The sequence below is a fragment of the Hyposmocoma kahamanoa genome, unplaced genomic scaffold, assembly GCF_003589595.1.
Source record: "Hyposmocoma kahamanoa isolate Upper Pololo Valley unplaced genomic scaffold, ASM358959v1 78, whole genome shotgun sequence".
NCBI lineage: Eukaryota > Metazoa > Arthropoda > Insecta > Lepidoptera > Cosmopterigidae > Hyposmocoma > Hyposmocoma kahamanoa.
Genome location: NW_020653945.1, coordinates 20179329 through 20186982, shown reverse-complemented (window position 1 = coordinate 20186982; position 7654 = coordinate 20179329).

The following is a 7654-nucleotide window of genomic DNA, read 5'->3' as shown; positions in this document are numbered from 1 at the left end:
ATATCAAGGTGGTGAAACATCCTCATGCTTGAAATAAAATTTATTAGAACAAAAATATTTTTTTTATGGTACCAAGGGATGATGAATAAGTCGTGCGCCTGTTGGTAAGCGATACGCCTGTCCATAACAGTTGCAATGCCACTCAGAGCTTTAAATCGCAAAGATCTGAGGGACACTGTGCGCTTTCAGGGTGAAACATAAGTTGACAAGGCCCATGTGCCTGTAATTTCACAGTACCCTACCCTTTAAAACCGGAACGTATGCTCACATTACGGCCTAGTCCCCACTACGCCGAACCGGCGAATTTGCCGAGAAACCGGCACTCGGACTAGGTGTTCACATTAAGCCAGATCTCGCTAGAAAACCGGAGACTAAAGTCCACATCTCAGTCGAATTCAGCAGAACTGAGAAGTGACGAGTCAAAGTTCTTCAGTTATTTTCGAATGACAGCGTCCTCTTTTGATGATTTATTGGGATCACTTTCGTCCTCTTTCACGTTACTCCAGTCCGGGCGTTCTGCCTGTAGCATGTAGTGACAAACGCTCCGGCAACAATGCCAAGCTTGGCAATCTTGCCCGGTCCGGCATAATGTGATTAGCTTCATATAAATTGTACTAGCCTTTCCGCAGTTTTACCGACCCAGCAAATTCGCCGGTCTATAGGGGGAACTAGGCTTACTACTTGGCGGCAGAAATAGGTGAGGTAGCAGTATTTCCCTAGACAAACTCTTTCATAAGAAAGTCTGCTAATGCTGAAATGCTTATCCACTAATCGTAGCCTTAAATGGTGTACGGTTTTAAAACAAATAAAAATTATGTTCATGAACTACATTTATAAGCTTCCTGTAAGGACTGAAAGTATGTATTGTAATACTGCAGGTTGATTTTGATTGCCTCTTCCGATCGGAAACTGCGTCTTTTCCGAGACGAGGCGCATAATTGCGACTTACAACTGGCCGATCGAAAAACTTTTGACATTTCTAATCAGAACAATAGCTGATTTAACTCACAAATTAGAAAGATATAGTAGGAATCTGGTTCATATTCTCGCTCAGAAACACATCTGATTTCGAGACTACCCGAACGTATCGATTCCGAATTGAATCAAAAACCTTTCAAAAAACAATCTTATTTCAATAGTAAGCTTATTATAATATCACTCATATTCGTACCATGACAAACCTATCAACCAAGTAATGTATTATTGCTAAAGTGACTGAAAGAACGAATGATTTCCCAATATTGTCTATTCCTTACTAAAAATAGAAAAGAAATAACGCTATAGGAACTGTATTATGCCATCTCTTTCTTTTTTGATGTTCCGAATCGTCCTATCGTAGTAATAATGTTAAAGTACTTAATATTATTTACATTCAGAGAATTGTAACTGCCAAAAAAAGTATGTAATAATGAAATCTATTAAAATTACGTTGTTTTCAATTATTTCTCCGCATTTTCATAAAGAAAAATAAATAAAACAAGCTGAGTCTTGATTGTCACGTTGTGAATTCGGAATTATAGTCTAGTGTCAACTGTTAGTGTCGCCAAGGAGCATGTAGGCGGCACTGTCATAATTTTACGAAATAAACATCGCGTATTTTTATTTAACGAGAAATTATTTTCTATGTACTAATTGAATAAAAAAATAAACAAAATATTGAAGAGATACATGTAAATAAATAAGTTCAACGTAACATTCCATTCATCATTACTACTTACTTACATAGACAATAAGATCGAAAATAATATTGTTGCCATCGCATCCGTGTAACTGTTATAAGATTGCTAAATTTGGCATAAGAACAATATTATTTTAATGTTAAAGTCACGTCATAGTACGAACTGAATGAATGAATAGTGACAAAGCTGCCAATAAAACATTATAGTTCTAACATTATAATAAGATGGTGCGAAAAATCAATGTAAGGTAATATCGTTTTAAGAGGTTGTGGTAGGCCCCCAGGACGCTGATCGAAAAACAACGATAATGTGACGAGAAAATGCGCACTCACCTCGTTATTCCTTGACTTCCCAACGGCAAATCCAACTAGATACGACCGGAACAAGAGGAAACTTCAAGGTTCCGTTTTTATTTCCCCCAAAAAGCGGTAACAAGGTGACAAAGTTACGCTGTATTTCTTGAAGATTTTCGTAGATAAAAACAAATAGTATCGAAACATACTAGTATGATTGATATCTCTGTTTTTCGATAGCTATAATTTTAAGCTATTCTATAGTACAAAGTTATAGCACCGAATCATAGCATTTTAACCGATTTTAAAAAAGGAGGAGGTTTTCAATTCGATTGTATTTTTTGTGTGTTTGTCACGCGATTATTCCGACGTTCGTCAACAGATTTCGATGATTCTTTTTTGCGAAAGGGGTTCCTCATTTGAAGAAAATATTCCACCTCCGGATGAATCCGGTTATTGGATTTCACCCATTTTTTTTTCGTTAACCGTTTTTAATAAAACTTGGTAACCACAAACTTTTCAGGTCAGTTGTTTTTAATAAAACAAGCTATAATTATATATAGTTAGAGATATTATCTTTATTAAAATAAATACAGAATACTTTTGGAATATACGGAGACGTACACACATGCCAATTGTTGGCGCTGTACTAATTCAGCTTTCTAATTTGTAATTTCAGCGCAAACGAGAGTTGATATTTAAAAGTGATTTAAGGCCTATTTGCCTGATGAGTTGCCAGGGATGAATATTCCTTATGTCGCTTCTATTTCTGGTTATATACTCAATGACCACAACACATGATGGTACAAAAGGCTGACTGAATGCTAAAAGCATTCTCTGTCAGTCAACAGTAAACATCATGGTATAATGAATATTAAAGCTATAAATAATTCAAGATCAATAAAACGGCTATACCAACTAATACGACGCTTAATCCTACTAAGCATTGAGGTCACGTAGCGATAAAAAATAACCCTCAATATTATTGCTTTTCGATTTCTTTGACATAAAGCTAGGAATCTACGCAGGGGTATCCATTAAAACCAACGTGCGATATGCGTGAGTTACTTATTCCTTGCCTATCTCCATATTACTAGTATGCAATAGTTAAATAGTGTACTGCCAGTTCAGCTTACACTACCTCTAACGTCACCAATTAAGGTGCATTATAAATTCCCAATGATAATAATAAAGCCTAGCTAGTAGCAGCAGAGCTTCTTGTGAAATAGTTCATCCAGGGTAGTACTGCTACCTTATCTATTCTGCTGCCAAGCAGTAATGTGAGCTTTACTGCGTTCCGGTTTTTGAATGGTGAGGGGAAACGTGTTTATTCCCGTTTCCAAATGTTAATTTTATTGTTTTTGTTTTCATTTGCTCATATTTGGTTCTATTCTGGGATTTTTTTATGCCGGGCATTTCAACCAGGCGCACTATAATATTTAGAATAAATTTTACTCAGAATAATTATTGCGCCGGTCACTATACCGACCAGAGTAGGTGTACGTAATGTACGATAGATTTTTACCTAAACCTAACATACGCCTGTTGAATTTAGACTGACCCTTCACATTAACCATTTTTTTGTTTGGTTTATAACTTTTAAACTCAGTTTGAAAGTAAAGTTTTTTTTTATTTCAAATCTTTTTTTCATTTTCTTCTAAGTCTTGAAGAGCAGGGATGCCAAAATCCTGAAAACCAAGTGGCAACAAAAGTTAATTATAGCCGCGCCGATCATGTTATATGGCTAAATACTTAGCGTTTGTCGCCTACGACGTGAACGAGGATGGCAAATTTAGGTGTGTCACTCGTGGCTATTTTACTCGTGGTTATAGAAAGTGTTAAATGTTTTGTCTCGAAACATCGAGAACATAAAAAAAAACTCAAAAAAAAACGTAAAAATCCTGTAATTAGTGATAATCAAACGATTTGTATTAAGCGTAATTAAAACTCTTGATTGATTTTATTATATAAAGTTCCTCAAATAAATAATGTTATTATTATAATTTAAACCGTTTATTTTCACACACATTAACAAAAAATAATATTATTTACAGAAATGAGAAAATAATGAGGTTTTTATACATTTTACAGGAATATTAACAGTAATAATTATATTAAAAAATAATTAAATCTAAATACAAAGAATAAAGTATGTGTGTGAAAGACACGATCTCAGGAAAATGTTGAAATCAGTTTGTACTGATATGAACCCTGATTTTACCCTGATTGAACCCTGACCCGGCCATGGAAGCCCTGCATGGCCGATCACTCACACAAACAACAACGTTAGAATAATAAACACGCAAAAAATAATGTTGTTGTGTACAATTTTAGTGCTATGTAAAATAATTCTTAATCATTAATTCCATATAATAAAAATTTTGTGCTAAAAACTATACGCTACAAGGTTGAATTTAACTTTAACGTAACACGATATCTCGTTAAAAGCTCTTTTAGTATCGTATCCACATTTTTACACTTTGTAAGTGTAAAGTAAGAAACAACATTATTTTTACATCTTCAGCTTTTCGTGTATTTTGCCTTATTTTTTCATACAGAAAAGAATTTGAGAGGAAATGAAGTCTAGCGCAAACCGGAGTGCTCCTAAATATATGAGCAAAGTTATTTTATTATTGGAGGAAACTTTGTTTTCCTATAATCTTAGCACGGATTCTGTAGACGAAATATTTATTTTCCTTACTGTAAATATTAGGTGACATACCAATTACCTAGGGAAGTGCAACAGTCTTTCATATTTTCTGTTTTTTTTCGTTTTTCACAGTTCGGCACAGTATATAATATATAGTTTCAGTATATTTGCGCGTGTAAAACTTTGAATGAAATATTTTGACACGTAGACTTAACATGGTGTGTTTTTATCTCAGGCCACAGATATATAGTAGCAGTAGAGCTACTTGTGAAAGAGTGCGTCCATGGAATACTGTCGCCTTACCTATTTCTGCCGCCAGACAGTAATGTAAGCTACTCATGCTTTACAGCGTTTCGGTTTTTAAGGGTTCTGGTGAAATTACAGGCACATGGGACTTGTCAACTTATGTAAATAAGATAAATTTAAGGTGTTCTTTATGCTTATCTCAAATTTCATGCAAATTGGTCGAGGAACTACATCACTGTTGCTAGTGTTGCTATTTCAATGTTGTTTTAAATTAAGAGTAAGTAAGAGTAAGACTCTTGTACCATTATGATGATCATAGTTATAAGTTTGAGTTGTGTTTATTTTAGTGATAATTTTATTGGACCTACACGGTACAGCTTCCTACTATTACTAATATAAAATGTAGCGAGTATTATCAAAGAGGTAAATTCTGAAAAACAGCTCCAACTAAGACTCTTTTATCTTTTTATCTAAAGTTTATTGAAGTAAAGGGTTTTTCAACAAGAACTTTGTTTTGTAAATCAAAATAAAACAATAAATTATGATGACAATTGTTCAAATTTCTATAGTATTAATAAAGTAGAGTTTGGCAATGTATGAACGAAAAATGATATCTTATAAATATCTACAACTACCACAGTTACAGATGTCGATTTTTTCATCAAAGTGTTAATCACTTTTTGATAAAATGGTTAGGCCCACCATTTTCGTTAATCGCTTTACGAATTTTGAGTTTTAAGGCTGCAATCGATTCGATTGGTTCCATATAGACTCTATCTTTAACATTACCCCATTATTATTAACCCCAGAGGCGTTAAATCACATGATCGAGCTGGCCATTTAGCGGTTGAATTTCGTGAAATTATGCGATCGGGAAATATGGTTTGCAATAAATTCATTGTTTCGGTGGCTGTGTGACTTGTGGCACCGTCTTGTTGAAACCACATGTTAGTGATATCCATACCATCAATCATCATCATTATCATGTCAGCTGAAAGACGTCTCCTGCTGAACATAGGGCTCCCCCAAAGTCATTATTTTTTGCCATCAATAATAGGCAAAATTGAGTTGTTAACATCTCTCGATAGCGTAACCCGTTGACCGTAACCGCATTTCCAGCCTAATTTTCGTAAAAAAAAAACGGCCCAATACCAACGGTTGCCAAACTTTTTTTAATACAATAAAAATTTGAATCATTGTCATCTAATCGAATTCTTAGGTTTTTGCGATTATTACACATATAAATGAAACTATTTTTCCGGATTTAAATCGCGTACATTTGTTTTTTCAAAGAAACCGACGTTTTGGGCCCTTTACAAGTCCCATTTACAAGTCTGCAGTCTGCGAGCATGTCATGGATAAACCTACACATTCAATGAAGTTTGACAAACCCCAGGTCCTTGCAAAAAAAGTCCGTTATCTACCCAGGATGCTGCGAGAGGCCATTGAAATTAAAAAACATCTTAATTTCAACATGGAAGATGGTTTCTCCGTACCACCAGTAGTTTGGGATCAGTATTTCCTCTAATGAAAAATCCCAAACTGACATAAGACTGCAGTACTAACTAATATGTTTTAGTTTATTTTCTACTATTAATTAAATTGAACTTAATAAAAATTCATTCATTCATTTTAGTTTATTTTCTACTATTAATTAAATTGAACTTAATAAAAATTCATTCAATAAAATAATTTGTAAAACTTAATGTAGCGTAAATTGGAATGTTTTCTTTGTAAAATTAAAAATAAGGTATTTAATTAATAAGTATTGTAACTATAGTGAAGAAATAGGGTGGTTTGCATCAATATTAGACATAACTGGTTGAAGACTGTACCACCTCAGTCAACCGTGACCATGGGACCTGTAAAGGGCCCGAAACGTCGGTTTGTTCGAAAAAACAAATATACGCGATTTAAATCCGGAAAAATAGTTTTATTGTCATCTAAATTTATTGTTTTATTTTGATTTACAAAACAAAGTTCTTGTTGAAGAACCCTTTACTTCAATAAACGATTAGGGCATACGATACATTCAACTACTTTTATTTTTCTTACACAAAATCAGATTAAATTTTGTCAGTGTCGAGTTTTTAATAATATAGACCAATTTTTGGAAGTATTCTGATACACCTGTAACGAACGACGTGGTATCGTCGTAACCATGGCTAAAATAAGTGTGAAAGCGTATATAACCCTTCCGCGAAATGACACTAATATTTCCGATATCCATGCATGGTTACTCTCGCAACAAAATTGAAAATCTATAGAATAGCACTGACACAATAAAATAAATTGTCATTAAAAATATTGCAAACAGTATTTTAAACTCGAGTAACCTCGTAATAGGTACGACGTTTTAAGACCTAATTATGTAATTGTATATTTTGTTAACAATCCATGACAACAACGGAATTTTGTTAATAAATTTTAATCAGGTAGTGGCCTAGGTAGGTTTCACTATACAGCGTGTTCATATATTTAGACGAAAGCCAGACACACGCGAGAAAACAAAAACCAAAGAGATAGAATGGAACTGGCCAAGTACCGCATGTACATATTTTAACTTAACCATAAAGGATGGAAAATAAAATTTAACCACATATATTTGTTTTATAAAGTTTCATGGCCCGGTTGCAAGACTTTTAGGCCAATTTAACCAATCAGGAGACTGTATATCGTTTTAATAGCACCTAACTGATATTTTAATTAGCAAAACTACGACGTTCTTTTTTGGAAACTCGTTTTAGTTCTTTGTATAGAAATTTAATGAAATTTTTCAGCTCAGT